Source organism: Podarcis vaucheri (genome assembly GCF_965113315.1).
Source record: "Podarcis vaucheri genome assembly, chromosome: 5".
NCBI classification, from domain to species: Eukaryota; Metazoa; Chordata; class Lepidosauria; order Squamata; family Lacertidae; genus Podarcis; species Podarcis vaucheri.
This window is the reverse complement of record NC_138763.1, coordinates 64,146,127-64,164,282: the sequence shown is the minus strand read 5'-3', so window position 1 is coordinate 64,164,282 and position 18,156 is coordinate 64,146,127. Positions and strand designations below refer to the sequence as shown.

At 40.6% G+C, this 18,156-nt stretch overlaps 1 protein-coding gene across 2 annotated transcripts in view; it reads right to left on the bottom strand.

Moving 5' to 3' along the window:
- The window catches only part of ADGRA1 (adhesion G protein-coupled receptor A1), a 322,886-nt gene that overhangs the window by 22,555 nt on the left and 282,175 nt on the right, over positions 1 to 18,156 (bottom strand). The window lies entirely within an intron of this gene.

Sequence of the window (18,156 nt, the reverse complement as noted above, 5' to 3'; positions counted from 1 at the left end):
AGTGTGCAGGCAGATATGGTCTCAGCGGGCATACCAAATGGAGCTGGTAGACAGTTGTCCTTGACACAGACATGACCTGTGCCTCCATAGACAGCTGTGAGTCCAAAATGACTCACAGGCTGCGAACCTAGTCCTTCAAGGGCACAGTTCAGGACCAGGGAGTCCCCCACACCTGCCTGCCCCTTCCCCCAGAAACAGTACTTTAGTCTTGTTGGGATTCAATCTCAATCTGCTAGCCATCACCCACCTCCCAACTGCCTCCAGACATTCACACAAAATGTCTGATATGCAAGCTGTATTACCTAAATAATAATAATATAATCTTTCTGCTTAACTGTCTCTTTCTGTTTCTTGGGAATCACAAGAACATTCAAGTTCTGTTCAAAATGCTAATTTCTAACAGTGGAATGGTTGAGATTCTTAATGTAGGCAATTGGTACTTTTCCTCCTAGAAATTTAGCTACAGCAATACAGAGTTATCTAAAATTCAATTGCAGCTCCAGCTCAGCAGCTGCTGCATCATCAGGCATTAGTACACCTTGAGAAAGTCAATAACCATCACGATGTCCTTTTGCTTTCAAGTGAGGAGAAAAGAACCATTAACCTATCTACCCCCATCAAGGCAAGAAATTCCTAAATTGCCTATTTAATACAATGGCATTTTGGAATGGAAAACAAAACATGCAAAAAGAATGCTAATAATAGGTTTTGTGCCCTTAAACTCACATCCTTTAAGTCACAGCTTGCAATGTATCACTGTGTCAATCTTACGCAACCACTAAGAGAATGACTTTGTTATTAAATGGAATTCAATGGAGGAAAAAAACCCCTCTATTAAAGACAAACATGCATTTAAAGTGGTTGTGACTCACATCTGTTGCACCCCAGTGGAGGCTGGTTACTTAGGACAACTGGAGCACTGCCCCATCACATGGAGTTTAAAGAGGAGGGGGGAGGAATCGAAAGTTTCCCTCAATAATAAAAAAAACAAACCAACACTGTTTTCTGTTTCCTGCACACTCCCAGGTCTATCAATTGAACTGCTGCAGTCATTTCTGTCAACCTTCCATTATCTGGCCAATCAGTGTCTGGTCCAGTAAGTTTCATGGGTGGTGATTTCAGCCCTGTTCTCCTAGACTCTAGTCCAACTTATTCCATATTCTGGAAAGTAGTCCTGGAAGTGAATAACCTGGAGGAGGGAAATAATCTTTCCCCACAGACCTGGATGTTTAGGGCAGCCATTGTTAACAGTTACGTGTGCTGCCTTTTAACTGCCCACTGGTCCCATCTAATTGGCATCCCAGGTCCAAGGTCCACCAACCACCAGTACTACATCCTGAGGAACAAGCCATCCTGGGCTCCTGTGGGAGGAAGGGCGAGATACAAATTTAATTATAAGTAAATAAAACAGATATACATTTCTGCTCAGAGCTGAAAATGCATATTAAAAACCACTTCTGCCACACTTTAGAATATGTATCTGTCTTCACCCTAAGAACAAAATATGGGCGTATGGAACAACTGAAACACCAAAGTATAGAAATGAATCATTGAGATACTGGAGAAATTCAGACACAATGTTCCTGACTCAACAATTGAATTCTATTGAGGGAGGAATGAGCAACAAGCCCTTCTCCTTTCTCTTGTCCAGATGCAAAGGACACTTCCAGATTTGTCAAACCTCAATTTCCCCATGATGCCCGAACCAGGAAACTGTGGCTGAAGCACTCCCTACAAAACAGAACTGCAAACCACAGTTTGGTCCTGCTTTGGAATCTTGCAAAACCGCAGCAAAGCCACCATTTCACTTTCCAGTGAAAAATTATGGCTGTGGTCTCTGGCCATCTGCTGACTTGAGTGTTTTGCCCTTCAATTTTATATTCATTTAACACCCGTGCTATAAGTAGTCAAGAGGTTTTCAAAGGGCAAACTGTTAAAGTAAATGCCAGCAAGTGCTTTGTTGTATTTGAAAAAGGTTTTTGTTTGCTAGTTACCAAATAGCTGTAGAAAGTCACAGGAATTCAAAAAGCAGTTCTGGAGAGCGCTGTGTGTGTGTGTGTGTGTGTGTGTGCGTGCACACACAGAACATGTGTATACACACATGCACACACATTCAAACCCCTTTGGATCCCACCTACTTTTTGTTCATGTACCTATTCATTCGTTTATTGTTCCACTAGACTACTAGTACAGAAGTGTGAGAATTGTAAGGATAAAAGCAACTTTTGCCTGAATATTTATTTTTTAAATTTCTATCCCACTTCATCCAAGGATCACACAGTGGTTTACAATTTAAAAACACAGAACTATGCAACTCAGTAATAAACAACAACACCGCTCCACCCCGCCCAGTTTTAAAAGACTACAGATTGTTTAACTAGCCAAAGGCTGGGGAGAAGATGCATGTTTTTTGGCCAGGTGCCTAAAGATGCATAATGAAAACACCAGGCAAGCCTCCCTGGAGAAAGCATTCCATAAGCAGGGAGCCACCACAGAAAAGGCCCATTCTCATGTTGCCAACCTCTGGGCCTCTTGTGGCCCACAAACAAAGAAGGCTCTTAGATGGTGACTGCAGGGTCTGGGCTGGTTCATATGGGGCGGGTCAGTCCTTGAGGTATTGCGGTCCTGAGCCGTTTAACGCTTTATAGGTCTATACCAGCACTTGAATTGGGCCCGTGAACAAATTGGCAGCTGGAGCAGATGGGTCAGTATTGTTATATGCTCTAATGGTCTTACACCGGTGAGCAACCTAGCCACTAAATCCTGTACCAGCTGAAATTTCTGAATCTTCAGCAGCAGCCCCATGTCTAATTTAAAGGACAGATCTCACAGGAGCTGGATGCCACCAGTGGACAGACTGAAGGTGAGTGAAGCCAGAGACAAATGTGTCCTGACGTAATCTAGAATTCTGCATAGAATTCCAAATCCTATGCAGGTCTACTCAGAAGAAAGCCCCACTGGAATTTATGGGGTTACTCTGTATACCGAGCATTTTAATATAACACAGCAATATAAGTACTATTCTGAAAGCACATGAAAGTAATTCCTGTGCCAGAGAGAATGTGTGTATATGAGAAAGAGAGTGCAAAAGCCTACCAATTTGTTCTCGGACAGCTGGGGGGGGGGGACTTATATTCAGCAAATCTTACAACCAGAAAGGACAGGAAGAAAGGAACTCAGATTGGAAGAATGGAGCAGTTTCAGGAAGTGTTGGGAGGCTGTGAAAGAAGAGACTGAAGCCACATGCAGTTCCCTGGTTGCAGGTGGCCCACCTGTGAATTCAACTCACCCTTTATATAATTTATATATTTATTTCTAATTTTTTTATTATTTTTCAAAGCAGTATGCTTTCATTTTAAGGCGTTTTTCATGGTAGCAATTAAAAATCTCATCAATTTAATTTATTTCTGAAGAGAACGGATGTGATAAAACCAAAAATAATTTTTTTAATGATACCTAAAGTTGTTTTTCTACCATTCTTTTTTTTTTTTAGAAAGAGGAAAAAGAATGGTCATAGAGGTACAGCTCTCAACAAAAGAGATTGTTTGCAAAATCTCTACCCACCCTCTCTTCACATGCAAAATCATTGCATAGTTACATAAAGTGTGATTGATACTGACATTAAAGTTACGTGCCTAGGAAATTTAATGTACCACCATGAAATTTGTCATTTGCATTATAAAAAATAGGTTATTATGCATGAAAGAAAATTATAGCTTAACACGTAACATATATATAATACTGGTTCATTTCTTTAAACGTACCAGCTGGCTCAATCAGAAATAGGAACTATAAGGGAAAACAGCCTGTAATAAGGAGCTTCAAATTATACCTGCTCTGACCATAGTGTATAACACTACCGATCTCCTTGATTCTACACATGCACAATTCCCCCTATAAGAGTCTTCATTATAATGTGAAACTTAAACTGAAAATTATATGTTTTGCAACTTTAAAAAATTGCACATGCTGCCTATAGAAACCACACAGGCTCTCTGTGTATGCCACAGAAATCTTCCTACCGTGGCTTAAACTATATGTTATTCAGACTCTGGTGATTCTTTCATTTAGCATTTTTGAAAACTCAAGCAGGCCGGGCAGGCTGCAAATCTGAGTGAAGGAGGAGTGCCCAGAGCAGGGCTGCTTAACCCTTTTCCTGTCTCTCCCCCACAATTCCCCCCTATGGCATACCCTCCAATGAAAATAGGGACATACTAAGGAAAAGTGGGACATTCCAGGATCAAATCAGAAACCAAGATGGATTCTGTAAATCTGGGTTTGTCCCTCAAAAATAGGGACACTTGGAGGGTCTGCCATAAGGGTAGAACACAAGACATGGGAGATGAATTTCTAACTGAAAGAAGAAAGGGTTAAGTAGCCTCTCCCCCCCTCCCACCCCTTTCCCAGCCAGATAGATAGATAGATAGATAGATAGATGATAGATAGATATCTCTCCCCCTCTCTGTGTGTGTTTTAAAGCCAAATAAAGACTCATTGGACTCCATGCAGTAGTGTGAGCCTACGACTATTGTTTCTGAAATCACACACAAAAGTCACTAATGAACAAATTCTAAAAGTTAAGCACATCATCAAAATGAAATTGAGTGTGAATCTGCAAGGATATTGCTCCTCCCAGCAATTACTTTTAATCACAATTTTATCTATGTCCCAAGTACTCTATTTAGGTAAGTGGATTTCATTACTGCTATACCCACTCCAACTTACTGATGTTCAAAACCCTGCATCCCTTCGGATCATACATAAACAAGCAGTTTTGGTCAAAGCAAGGTTTTTTTTAGTTTTTTAAAGCACCTAACATGTTGTTGTTTTTAAAACTGCAGGATCAAAAATCAGAAGGCCCTTCCAAACGAATGAGAGATCCTTGCAAACAAAGGAGAATGACAGTTCAATAAAGGAGAACATGCCTAACTTCTAAGTAAGCTTTGTGCAAGCAAGTCAGGGATGCACCCGCTCAATATATCTAATGCACTTTAACATTTTGCATTCTGGGAACTGTAGTTTGTTAAGGGTGCTAAGAATTGTTTGGACACCTCTGTTCCCCTCGCAGAGTTATAGTTCCTTGGGAAGAGGGGTTGATTGTTAATCAGTGTGGGGACTGTTGTTCAGTTCCCGGGGTCATTTGGAGACACACTATCACTGTCAAAGTGGAATAGCAGTGCTTTTAATGTATGGGGTGGGGGTGGTCCAGGGTAGATGCTCAATAAACAGGATACATGGAGAATCCCAGGAACAGTTCAAGCTTGAAAGTCAGTGTCACTGGACAGAGACTGTGGGTTGGGTTGGGTTGAGGGAGAGGTTTCCAAACAAATCCCAAGGTGCTCCCAGGCAATTTTCTGTAAGCAGAACAACCTGGACCAGTTGAATGGAGTGATATTCAGAGCTATGGATATTAAAGAAAAAGATTTACATGTCTTTTGCTATGAACATCAGTCTACAAAGTGCTCTAACTGCAAGTAATTAAGGATCCTAAGGGGTGGGGGAAACCAAAGGAAACAAAAACAGGCAAAAATTATATGTGCATTTTGCAATTATGCATTTTACATGCACAGTTGGAAGTGCTTCAGATAAGCACTACATAACAGTGGAAGCCCAGATGGGGAAGTGGAATGTGTGAGAAAGTCAGAGGTACTGTCTGCAAAGCTCCTGAACTACAATGCATTAAATAACACCATCCTTTTACAGCACCCTTATGGATAGCAAAGTCGGAAGGCCCAAATGCCTCCTTCTATAAGCTCCCATAAACCACTACTAACCACAGCTGTTTCCTAGACACCCAGAAGATGATGAGGGCAGGATGCATTGCAAGAGAGAAGAAGCAAACTCAAAACCAAGAACCAGAAAAGAGTAGTGTAATGAAGGAGCGTGTGAAGGAAATAAGTAAGAGATAGCGTGGAAGAATGGACACCATTCGTTCATGTCACTTTCAGTATATTTTCACGAGGTACCAGGATGATCCCTTGTACACCAAAGGCAATTTTGGGAAGTGACGCTTACAACGGGTTTTGCATTTTCCTTCTCTTTCAGGTGAGCAGCCAACATTTGCTAGAATGCATCTTCCTGGTAAACTGGCTTGTCTTCTTGCAAATCGGCAGAATATTCAGAAGTGCTGAAACTGGAAAGCCTGCCTGCTACCATTTCATGAAAATGTAGGAAAGGAAGATGCAATGTTGGGAAGGTTCAAGCCTTGTCTATGAGATATTCCCATTAATTCCACTGGCGTGTGAACAAACAAACAAAAAGTGTGGGGAGATTACACAGAATTGCTGCCACAATGCTGTTGGGATAAGGCTTGGGTTCGCAGGCTGATGGGGGTGGAGAAGGAAACAGAGGAGGTGAGTCTCCCTTTTCCGCTCCAACTGCAGTCAGTTTGGAATGGAGAGCAAGGATGCCACCTTTCCCTCCAACCATCCTGAGGAGGAGCCCCAGCGGAGGCTGAGGAGCACTTTGATCAGCCATGGAGGGAGGCTGAACAGGAGGTGACAGCAACTCAACAGGAGCCTTTGCAGATGGGAGCAGACTTATAAGCATGTGTGCAGTGCATGCTTGCAACTGCATATTTCCATAAGGCTTGCGAATGAACGTGCCATGCCTTATATTTAAAAGCTTGGTGGGAGCGGCAGGGAAACTTGTTGAAACATCTTCACTGCTTCCATCCAGTTCTGAACATCTTAACCCTGCTCCAGAACTCCTGAATTGTATCTCCTGCTGACAAGCCTGTTCCGTCACTTGCCTGAATAAAGATATATTTCTTATTTCCAAAAGCCTCTGTTTGCGTGTTTTGGGCAAAAGCCAGGAGAAAAGGCCAGTCCCTCAGGTAGCTTGTGTGTGTGTGTGTGTGTGTGTGTGTGTGTGGCTACAATAGCTTCAAAATCTCAATTTGACACTATTAGTCAGGCTGATGAGCACATACTGTGACTCATAAGAAGCATTACTCATTTCTTTTGGACCTTATGCAGCCAGAAATAGCCCAAGCTTCGCATGAATCCGAACTACAGACGTCCATTGTTCTTCAATGGAAGCTAAATCATGCTGGGAGGAACACTTGCAAAGCAGCATCTCTTTAACAGCCATCAAGAAAAATAAGCTCCAAATGGCTTTGGCTGAATGAAGTCATTGCTCCCCCTTTTGGTAGTGCAGTCCAACAACAGGAAATGTATCGTTCTGATAGCCAAGACAGTATCCAGCAGGTGAATATCCAAAAGCAGGCAAAATCTTTCAAAAGTGATGAGCAGGGTGGGGATGCTCTGGGAAGAGGACTCCAGCTTGTTCCTTAGCCCTACACCACCTTCCCCATTTCTTCCATTCATCATTCTCAAATTAATGGATGGGAGGCGCCAATGATGGATGGACGAGGCAAAGAAGTGGGAGACCCTTGACCTGCCACCTCTTTTTCCTCCTGTTCACTGCTGAACATTCCCAAAGGAACAGGAGGAGGCAGCCCTATTTTTGCAGGTCCATTCATGCCTTATAATCACTGAAGCAATAACTGCAGTGCTATTAGAAACTCAGGTAAGGAATTCTTTTACCTGCCTACTATACCAAGCACACAGACTGACTTGCAAGTTCCCCTTTAATTCTTCCCCAGGGAGGGTTCTGACCACCCCCTTCCTTTGCCTTTTATAGGAAGCTCTCAAAGCTCATACCTTGCCTCCCTTGTCAGACAGGCCTTTCGTCATAAGGGGGCTATTATTTTGTGAGAGTCCTCTCTTAAGAGAAGAGGAAGAAAGCAGAAAGCAGAGGATTGTGTCAAGAGGGGAGCAAGGACCACAGGCTGTATGTTGATGATGCTCCCCTCTGCTCATTTCCCCCTCTCCTTCTTCTTCCCCATCTTATACCCTGTTATTACATATATAGTTGTACCCTGGAAGTTGAACGGAATCCGTTCCGTAAGGCAGGAAGCTCCCGCAGCCAATCAGAAACTGTGGAAGCCCCATTGGATGTTTGGGTTCCAAAAGAACATTTGCAGACTGGAATAATCACTTCCAGGTTTGCGGTGTTCGGGAGCCAAAACGTCCGAGTTCCAGGGTGTTATGTACTGAAGTTCTCACCCTGGGCCAGCAGGGGGATACTGTAGATAGTTCAGGTCCACATATGCAAATAAGGGATCGAAAGTGATGTTCAGTGATTGGATAGTTACAGAAATTGGTTACTGTTGCATTCTAGTGGAGCTCTATATAAGCAGGCTGGCTTAACCCTTCAGTTCAGTTCTGTTTTGGCCTGTGAATAAACAAGAGCTGTTTGAAGAATCGCTGTGTGGTCTGATATGTTCACCCACAACTTAACACAGGGCATTCAGGATCCAAGACATAAGCAGGAAGAGAGTTAATTTCCCTCCCTGCCCTCCAAGTGTAATTATGCTCCTCTAAGAACTTTGTGTCTCTAGAAAGCAAAGTTAATAATGGTAACAAAAGGGGGAGGATAAGAAGTGTTTCCTTCCTAACACATATTCCAGTCATTATGAAACACTGTAGCCTTTTTTTAAAAAAACAACCACTGAATAACTGCATTAAGTTAATGTATCAAATCCGCAAAACCCAAAATTAACAGGTGAGAGGTCTGACGGTAGCAATGAACCACTTGGGCATTCCTCCCCCATATTTCTATAGTGCATAAAGTAGAACTTGTGGCTCTCACACCAACTGAAAGCTGTGCTCAAATCCTCTATAACATATGAATTAGCTCTCAGCAGCTTTCAAAGACACTTGGGTTTTGAAAGGGAAAAGGCCTAATTTCTACTCTAAATGAGAAATTGCTACTATCATTTGACAAAATGTGCAGCTCTAAGCATGCTGCTTCCTACAAATTAAATGGGATTTTTCTTTAGTGAACACATCTACTATTGCCATTCCAGAGAAGAAATGACAGAAAAGCCAGAACATTGGACTCAGCCAGTAGTGCTGTGGCGAATGATTATCTGATTTTGTGGACTACTGGTTATTTAAATTGTTTTAAGTTGTGCTTTTGGGATTTCAAAAGGAAGTTGAAAGGGTTATTTATACATCTGTAGTGAACCATCTCTAGCATGTTGGTTGCTGCTGCTGCTGCTTTTTTGTCCATATAGAGCTTCTGAATTCAAATAAATAATATGTGCATGAAGGAACTGCATGTGTATTTCTAGCTCCACATCAGTGCAACACCTGAATCTAAATACCTGGAGGACTAGATGCCAGTTTTCACTAGACTCAAAATGTCTCCAAAAGACTGCAGGCAGATCTGGCACACTTTAGATTTGTCAGAAGCTGGTTACGTAATAAAATACATCACAGAGGAAAGGAGGGACAGGAAGGCTACAATGAAGCAAGAATTTGAACGTGAAAATGTTGTGAATATTTTTTTTCTAATGCATTTCAAGTAAGCCAAGTACTTTATTTCATCCAAAATCATAATAACTGCTTTAGGGAGATTATTGTTTCGAAAAGCAAAGCTTAAAGAGACTGACTTGCCAAAAGACAAATACAACCCATTTAAGATAGATATTATTTTAGCAATTCTGGAGCAATAACAGTTAAAGGCATAAATAGGATTTCCAGAAGTCAACCTGAGAACAAGTGCAAGTAGGCAAGTATTTTTCCATGCCCTCACAGCTCAAATTATATTTGCAAATGTCCTCTGAAATAGTCAAAAAGCAGTTGAAACATCAAATAATTTCATCCATAAGAAAACTTCTTGGTAAACATTTTGATTAAAAAATATAAAATCTCAGGTGACCATGCAGGCTACCTTTTGCTAAAGCAGACTTGTGGCAATACACACATCCATTTGGGGTGGCATAGTTTAATTCAATTAAATTTAATGCAACTATTTTAGAGCAACTCAAAAATCCACAGGCGCCCATAAGTCTTCAATGAGCTGGAAGATTGCTATATCTCAGCATTCTGTGTCAAGTCAGGTCAGATACTACAGTATAAGGCAGAAGTGGTGCATAACTAAGGAATATGGAGAAAATACAGTGCTGGAGTAGCAGTGGCAGCTATCCCTTGGAGGGAGCTAAATGAGGCTTTGTTTTTTGGCCCCTCCTGACAGACCATGGTTAGAAACCCGAGTCAGTCTGTAGAACAAAATGGCGGAAATGTCCTAGAAGCCATGTAAAAGCCTTCTTGGTAGGCAATATAACTGTGGGACTAATTGGTGTGAGCTGTAACAGGAGATCATATAAGCTTATCTGCTTGTTTTGAAGGCTGAGGTTTGGTTCAGTTCATTGGGAAAAGGGAGGTTTCTCATGCTGCCGGTCAACTAATTCCTTTATCCAAGAGATGGATGAGAAGGGGCCTTGAAGCCAGGGATGAGTTAACTGGACTACTGCTGCCAGCATAAGTAGCACTTTAAAAAGTGCTATGAAGTTCCACTCACAGGACAGGACTTTCAGGTCCTCTTCTTCTTGCAGCACCCCTAATGTTTGCTCTGGAACATTGGGGGAACCTCCAGAAGAGATTGAGGAGGGAGAGTGTGAGCGGCTTCAAGGGGCAGTAGATAAAGGGCAGGCAGAACCATGCTCACATGAAGCTGGATTTAGACCTAAAATAAAACTGAATATTTGATGAACATTCGACATCAAAATCACAGAAGATTTTGAAGAGAATCTGTAGGAGCATTTTGTTTCAGCCCTTGTTTTAGTATTTCAATCTGATAGTGTAAGAATGCAGTTTGAGAGGAGCATATTTGGGGTCATCTTGATATTTCTATGTTTATGTGCAGTAACAGTTGAAATGAAGTGCTATGTTAAACGATTGGTTACATAGAATCCATGAACTTGAATTCAGAGTTCAACAATATCACCTTTCCTTCCTATGCAATCTTCAGCTAAAGGATCTCTCCCAGCAAGAATGGCAAAGACCCCTGCATGAAAACACCGAGAGCTATCTTCCAGTCAGAATAGGCAGTTCTGGATATGTCTCGGTGTTATTAATGTTCAGAAGTCCACATAATGTTTTCTGGTCAGTTCTAGCACACAGGAATCTGGTTTCATTTTGGATTTAAGCTATCTCTCTCTACATGAGCTAGCTCTGGTGCACTTTCTTAGCCTCTGAATAATCTTACAGACAGTAGTTTGTTCTTTGGGGTTAGTGAGGAGAGAGCTTAACCACAAGCCGAGGTTTGAACGACATAATAAGCCAAACCTTGGTTTAGCTCATTGTGGTATGGCACTAAAAACATTTGTGGAGGAGCAAAGTGTTTGCATGTTCCTCTCTGGGAGCCTGAACATTCATGCAATCCCTGTAAGATATAGTTTGGTTTACCATGCTGTTCAAATGAGGTCACTATAAGGCAGCTGTTTATATCATTGTAACCAGATTGCAAATACCTTTAAACCAAACTACTGAAAGTTTAGTTCCATCGTACAAAGTGTCAGAAAATACAATTTATTATACTGTATTTAATCTTTTCCCATAACTGACACTTTTTGTTTAATATACTGATTTGTGATGCCAAGAACACAGAAAAAAGAGCATTCAAACAGCTATTTGTGGAATGCTATAATTTTTAATTGATTGTCCTCTAGTTCAAGCTTTGTAGCAAATATTCAAAAGGCCGCATGATTCTTCAGCTCAAATTCCTTGGCAAGTATTTTATATTTCAATCCAAATGTTAGAAGGGTTGCTCAAAGTCGGAGAATTATGTCTAGAAGAAGCTATTATAAACTGTGTCCTTATAATGACTTCTGCTATTCGAGAACATGCAAGCCTGCAAATGTATAAGAATTACTAAAATGTCTATTGTTCATTAATGAATTACACTAATTGCAGCACAATTCAAAATGGTCTAAAAATACACATCACAATTACTGTCACAAGCGAGGAGCTCATTTAAAGTGTTCATTGGTTATGATGAGAAGCATCTGAATTAACATCAGAGACATAAGTTATATTTCCTGTTTTGCTTTTGTATTGATGATAGAGCATTAATTATCCAACCATAGATATTTGCTCTGCACTATGAGGCTTCAATTATTCACCACTCTAAGAGGGAAGATATTCTTGAAGCTAAGGATTTTTTCCTGGAAACCTATGTAACCTGGAACATTGGAATTATTTTTTCCTTATAGCCTCTCACTTGAGGAGAACACAGTAGGCTTTGGAAAATAAACTGTTGATTGAACTACTGAACTACATTGAACAAACCACAATGCTGGAAGCCATGAATGTTGTTGCCTGGCCCAAATTTGCAAATGGCAGCTGTGAATGTCTTTATCACGTATCAGTTAAGGCTCAATATTATTGAATCCTGAAGTTGGTTCTCTAAATACATAGCAATAATTCCTAGAACAACCTCAACTCTAGACAATGGGTGGTTTTAGACTGGTGCTATACTGGGGTTATAACAAGGCCAAATAACAAATAACAAGGACAGTGGAAGTGATGGTATTCCAGCTGAACTATTTAAAATTTTAAAAGATGATGCTGTTAAGGTGCTACACTCAATATGCCAGCAAGTTTGGAAAACTCAGCAGTGGCCAGAGGATTGGAGAAGATCAGTTTACATCCCAATCCCAAAGAAGGGCAGTGGCAAAGAATGCTCCAACTACCGCACAATTGCACTCATTTCACACGCTAGCAAGGTTATGCTTAAAATTCTACAAGGAAGGCTCAAGCAGTATGTGGACCAAGAACTCCCAGAAGTGCAAGCTCGATTTAGAAGAGACAGAGGAACCAGAGACCAAATTGCAAACATGCGCTGGATTATGGAGAAAGCTAGAGAGTTCCAGAAAGACATCTACTTCTGCTTCATTGACTATGCAAAAGCCTTTGACTGTGTCGACCACAGCAAACTATGGCAAGTTCTTAAAGAAATGGGAGTGCCTGATCACCTCATCTGTCTGCTGAGAAATGTCTATGTAGGACAAGAAGCTACAGTTAGAACTGGATATGGAACAACTGATTGGTTCAAAATTGGGAAAGGAGTATGACAAGGCTGTATATTGTCTCCCTGCTTATTTAACTTATATGCAGAATTCATCATGCGAAAGGCTGGGCTGGATGAATCCCTAGCCAGAATTAAGATTGCCGGAAGAAATATCAACAACCTCAGATACGCAGATGACACAACCTTGATGGCAGAAAGTGAGGAGGAATTAAAGAACCTTTTATTGAGGGTGAAAGAGGAGAGCGCAAAATATGGTCTGAAGCTCAACATCAAAAAAACGAAGATCATGGCCACTGGTCCCATCACCTCCTGGCAAATAGAAGGGGAAGAAATGGAGGCAGTGAGAGATTTTACATTCTTGGGCTCCATGATCACTGCAGATGGTGACAGTAGCCACGAAATTAAAAGACGCCTGCTTCTTGGGAGAAAAGCAATGACAAACCTAGACAGCATCTTAAAAAGTACAGACATCACCTTGCCAACAAAGGTCTGTATAGTAAAAGCTATGGTTTTCCCAGTAGTGATATATGGAAGTGAGAGCTGTACCATAAAGAAGGCTAATCGCCGAAGAATGGATGCTTTTGAATTATGGTGCTAGAGGAGACTCTTGAGAGTCCCATGGACTGCAAGAAGAACAAACCTATCCATTCTTAAGGAAATCAGCCCTGAGTACACACTGGAAGGACAGATCGTGAAGCTGAGGCTCCAATACTTTGGCCACCTCATGAGAAGAGAAGACTCCCTGGAAAAGACCCTGATTTTGGGAAAGATGGAGGGCACAAGGAGAAGGGGACGACAGAGGATGAGATGTTTGGATAGTGTTCTCGAAGCTACCAGCATGAGTTTGACCAAACTGCGGGAGGCAGTGGAAGACAGGAGTGCCTGGCGTGCTCTGGTCCATGGGGTCAAGAAGAGCTGGACACGACTAAATGACTAAACAACAACAACAACAACAACATATTGGGGTGGGATTCAATCACATACCAACAATTTCAAGTTGTGCAGTTACATTTGATTGGAAAGTCACAAATTCAGTGCCCTCAAACAATTTTTTTGAGATAACAAAATGGAAAGTGTATTTGCTTTGACGTCATCTAACCTCTCTGCAAACAAATCAGGATGGATGCTCAATAAACAGGTCATCCAGAAGTGCTCAACACCAACCAAATTCCATTAATTTCAAATCAAATATTACAAATGTATTTTTTCTCATCTCCTCTTACCACATGTTCTACCATAAAATTGTAACTAATTTAGTAAAATACTCTTTGGTTTATAAGTTGATACAGACAAACAGATGCTTCTCTGAAGGTACTTTGGTCATCTGAATGGTTTCTAAGTGCCAATAGATTCTTGGCAATTCCCTTGCAAAGACATGCTGAGTATTCCTAAGCATATTTTCAGAAATTAAGGCACAGTTTTGACTTCTTGCAGCTCATTGCCCATCAACCAACTTCAAGTTATCTCTTCTTATGGTGAGACTACCTTTTAGGCAACTCAGACTGCATGGAAGGACACAGTTTTCTGATCGTTCAGTTAGTGTAAGTACACCCTCTCCACTCTGTTCAGGGGGTTCTACCTACCCCCCAGAAAGGATTGGGATATGTGTGTATAGGGGTAAGAGAGTGGAGAAGCCACACCATGCTAGCTGGAGTCCTTGAAGTGGTTTCCACTAACATGCTGGGTTAGTTGAATCCACCATAAATCACATTATGTATTTGGAAAATTATTGTTATTTAAGCATCCAATGAAACTCATGAGGGGGAAAAAGCTAGCCAGTCAAGAAGTACTGGCTAATTTCATCAAAGGGCAAATGAAAACACATCTTAAAGTACAAATTGGGCAAAAATTAAATCTATGTTATTTAATTTCATATTATAAAGCACTGCACTATAAAGCAGACGCCTTTATTACGATCACAATTTAACAAGGAACAGATTAAGTCAGATGTTACAGGGCCCATATAATAATAAGCTAGTGAAAGCAATAACATTATACTGCAGAGACCAGCTTAGAAATGACAAATATAGAGCAACACTGGCTAGTATTACAAGATGGAGGACAACCAACCCTGGCCAATCTTTTCATATTTTCTGACACAGCTTTCTAAGAATATTTTCTCCGCATGGATCTATATTTTTTAATTACAACTCAGAGGCTTCTGAAGTAATCTACCTCTGATTCCTTGAAATATTATGGTTGTTGTATGTAGAGACCTAATAAATATAAATATAAATACAAGCACAGAAACAGAAATCTTAAACCCTGCTGTTCATTCAACTATATGTAGCAATTGCTCACACATTTGTAGAAGCGCTTTCTACAGAGACACCTCCTCACCTACATTTGAAACTGACAACAGCACATTTCTATATTCCTGCAATTCTCCTGATTCAATGTTTCTTTGTAAAAAAAATGTAGCTTTTAAAATTATCTTAAAAGGAAAGTTGATTGCTTAATTGCCTGCAACAATATTATTTACGGAATCACAAAAAATCCATATGTCCCTTATAGCAATATTATGCTATAAAAATATCCACCTGGAAGCTGGAAAACCATTCAATTCTACATATAATCTGAAAGAGAAGTCATGGTTGTTGTTGTTGTAGTTGTAGTAGTAGTAGTAGTAGTAGTAGTAGTAGTTAATATTGTTGTTTTGTTGTCATAGTTGTTGTATTGTACCACACCCATCTGACTGGGTTGCCCAGCTACTTCTGGGCAGCTTCCAACAACCAAAGGAACACACCAAAACATCAGATGTTAAAAGCAACAGGGCTGCCTTCAGATGTCTGCAAAAAGCCACATGATTGTTTATCTCTTTGACATTTGACAGGAGGGCATTCCACAGGGTGGGTGCAACTACCAAGAAGGCTCTCTGCCTGGTTCCCTGCAACAACACTTCTCAAAATGTGGGAACTGCCAGAAGGCCCTCAGAGCTGGACCTCAGTGTCCTGGCTGAACAATGGGGGGGGGGTACTGAATCAAAACAGGTATTTTTAACTAACCAACTGCTTTAGTCCAACACAGGCAAATATGTCCACCAAGTCATTTATGTAAATGTGATGATATAGAAACAGGGACACAGAGATTCTTGGAGGGCAGAAAGGATTGTGAACCTATAGGAAGTACTCACTTCATTATTATTATTTTGGTGTACACTAATATGCAGTAGCTGAGCCCCAAATATTAAAAGCATGAAGCGACCATAATTAGAGGTATTTAAAATAAAATACTAAAATATAAAATAAAATATAAAAAAACTAAAAATTAACCATCTTCAGTAGATTTAATTGGAATAATATGTATTATAATGCTGAATACTTTGGTCTCTGACAGTGTCAAAAAACTGGAAAAACCAACGTCATCCTTCAGAAAGTTGGGAGGGAAAGGACTAATTAGAAATGTAAGACATTCTAGTGCTTTAAGGATATTTAAATTTTCCACATTATATGCCCATTTTCTGTGTGAAATGAAAAAGATTATTTGGTATTGTTTGGCTTAGTTAGCAGTAATAGTTAGCATTATTGAATTATATTAGATACTTCTGGGGTTGTGCCTCTGATGCTAATTATGTCCATAGTTAGAAAAAATCCCAGAATAATTTTAGACAGGTATTAAACCATTACTTTCAAGTTGTGGTACTTCAAAAATAGTGCTGCATTGTTACCATGCTGATTTATTGTTGTGGCCCAAACTTACAAAATGATAGTTACAAAGAAATCTAATTGGAGCTATCTTTTCCATAAAACTATATTTTCAACTCTAACAGGAACTGAATTTGGTGAACACAGTTTGCTGGGTCTTTGCAACCTGAAATAATCTGCTACTTTAATAACCTTACTGTGGCATGTGAAACTGGCAATTATTCATTTTACCATGAACTACTGAGTGGGGAACATTATAATGAATCGCAAATTGAGTAACTCTGGTTCTCAGGAAAAACATTGCTTCTCATTTCAGATGGAGCACTCAGGGCTTCTACTGAACGTTACTTTTTTCTTCTTCCATTAGACTGATTTTAAAGGCCTTGTAATGAACTTAGAAAGTATTTTAAGCAGCAGATAACCAATGATGTGACTAAATACAGATTGTTCCATGTGCATCTCTGAATAGAGACTTTTTATATAAATATTATATGGTCATAGAGCAGATTGCACGTCCTCAAGGTAGAATGTCAGTTGGGATCATTTTTTTTGCAGAGGTGGGCATGCTGTATTGAATCTGCCTACGTTTATAGTTATTGGGAAATTGCCAAATGGTGCAGACAGCACTGGGCTCTCTGTCCAAATTCTGGTTATGCTGAAAGCTCTCCCCAAATCCTGATACAATAGCTGCAATAATCAAGTCCATTACCTTGAAATAGACCTGTTGGCATTAACTTGTTCCAGTAGCCATTCAATGGAGCTCTTAACTAGCCAGAGAAAGTACTCTATAAGCAAATGAAAACCTCAAGTTGTACCGCTCCTTCCCACCTCTCTTCTCAGCATGCTGCAGTTGATTCAGTCAAGCTTTGTTTCCAGTTATGGAAACAATGGACCAGGAAACAATGGTTGCGGTCTTGGAACAAGCTGGATTCTAAACCAATTCAAAAAATGGCTTAGGATCTTGCCTTGTTCTGAACCAGAGTTTTCTAGTTTGGACATAAGCGGGAACTATTGCTAACCGAATACTCCGTGGGTTCCTTTTGGAGTAAAGGCAGGATGACAATGACAATAATAATGGCAGCAATGCATTGAAAAGGGAGGAGGGAGTGGGTGGTGTGAAGATGAAACAGGTGAGCACAAGGCCTGACATTCAAGCTAGACATAGACTTCCTTACTAATTGCCACCACCGAAACAAGTGGTTACTTGGGGCTTATCCACACTTACGTTTCCTCTGCTCATTCCAGGCATAGTCTGCATTTTCAGGCTCCATGTCTGAGTGTCTTGATGCTCTGGAGCTTTCTCCAGCTCAATCTCTTTACAGCTCTTTACACCTGAATTGGAGCAAACAGCAATCCATGCAAAACCCCAAAGAGCTGTTTGCTCCGATTCAACTTTAAAGAGTGAGGTTTTGCAGGGAAAGATTTGGAGCAAAAACAGGTATTGCTTGGACAAGGAGCTTTAAAATGCAGGCTTGTGACTGTGAAGGGTGGGACAAAAGGTGGGACAAAAGGTAAGTGTGGACAAGCCACCAATTACATTTTGTCTCCCAGATGGCAAGAAGTTTCTGTTACTGCACCAAAGTCTACGAGGTGTGTGTGTGTGCGCGCGCCTTGCTCCTCCACACAGATA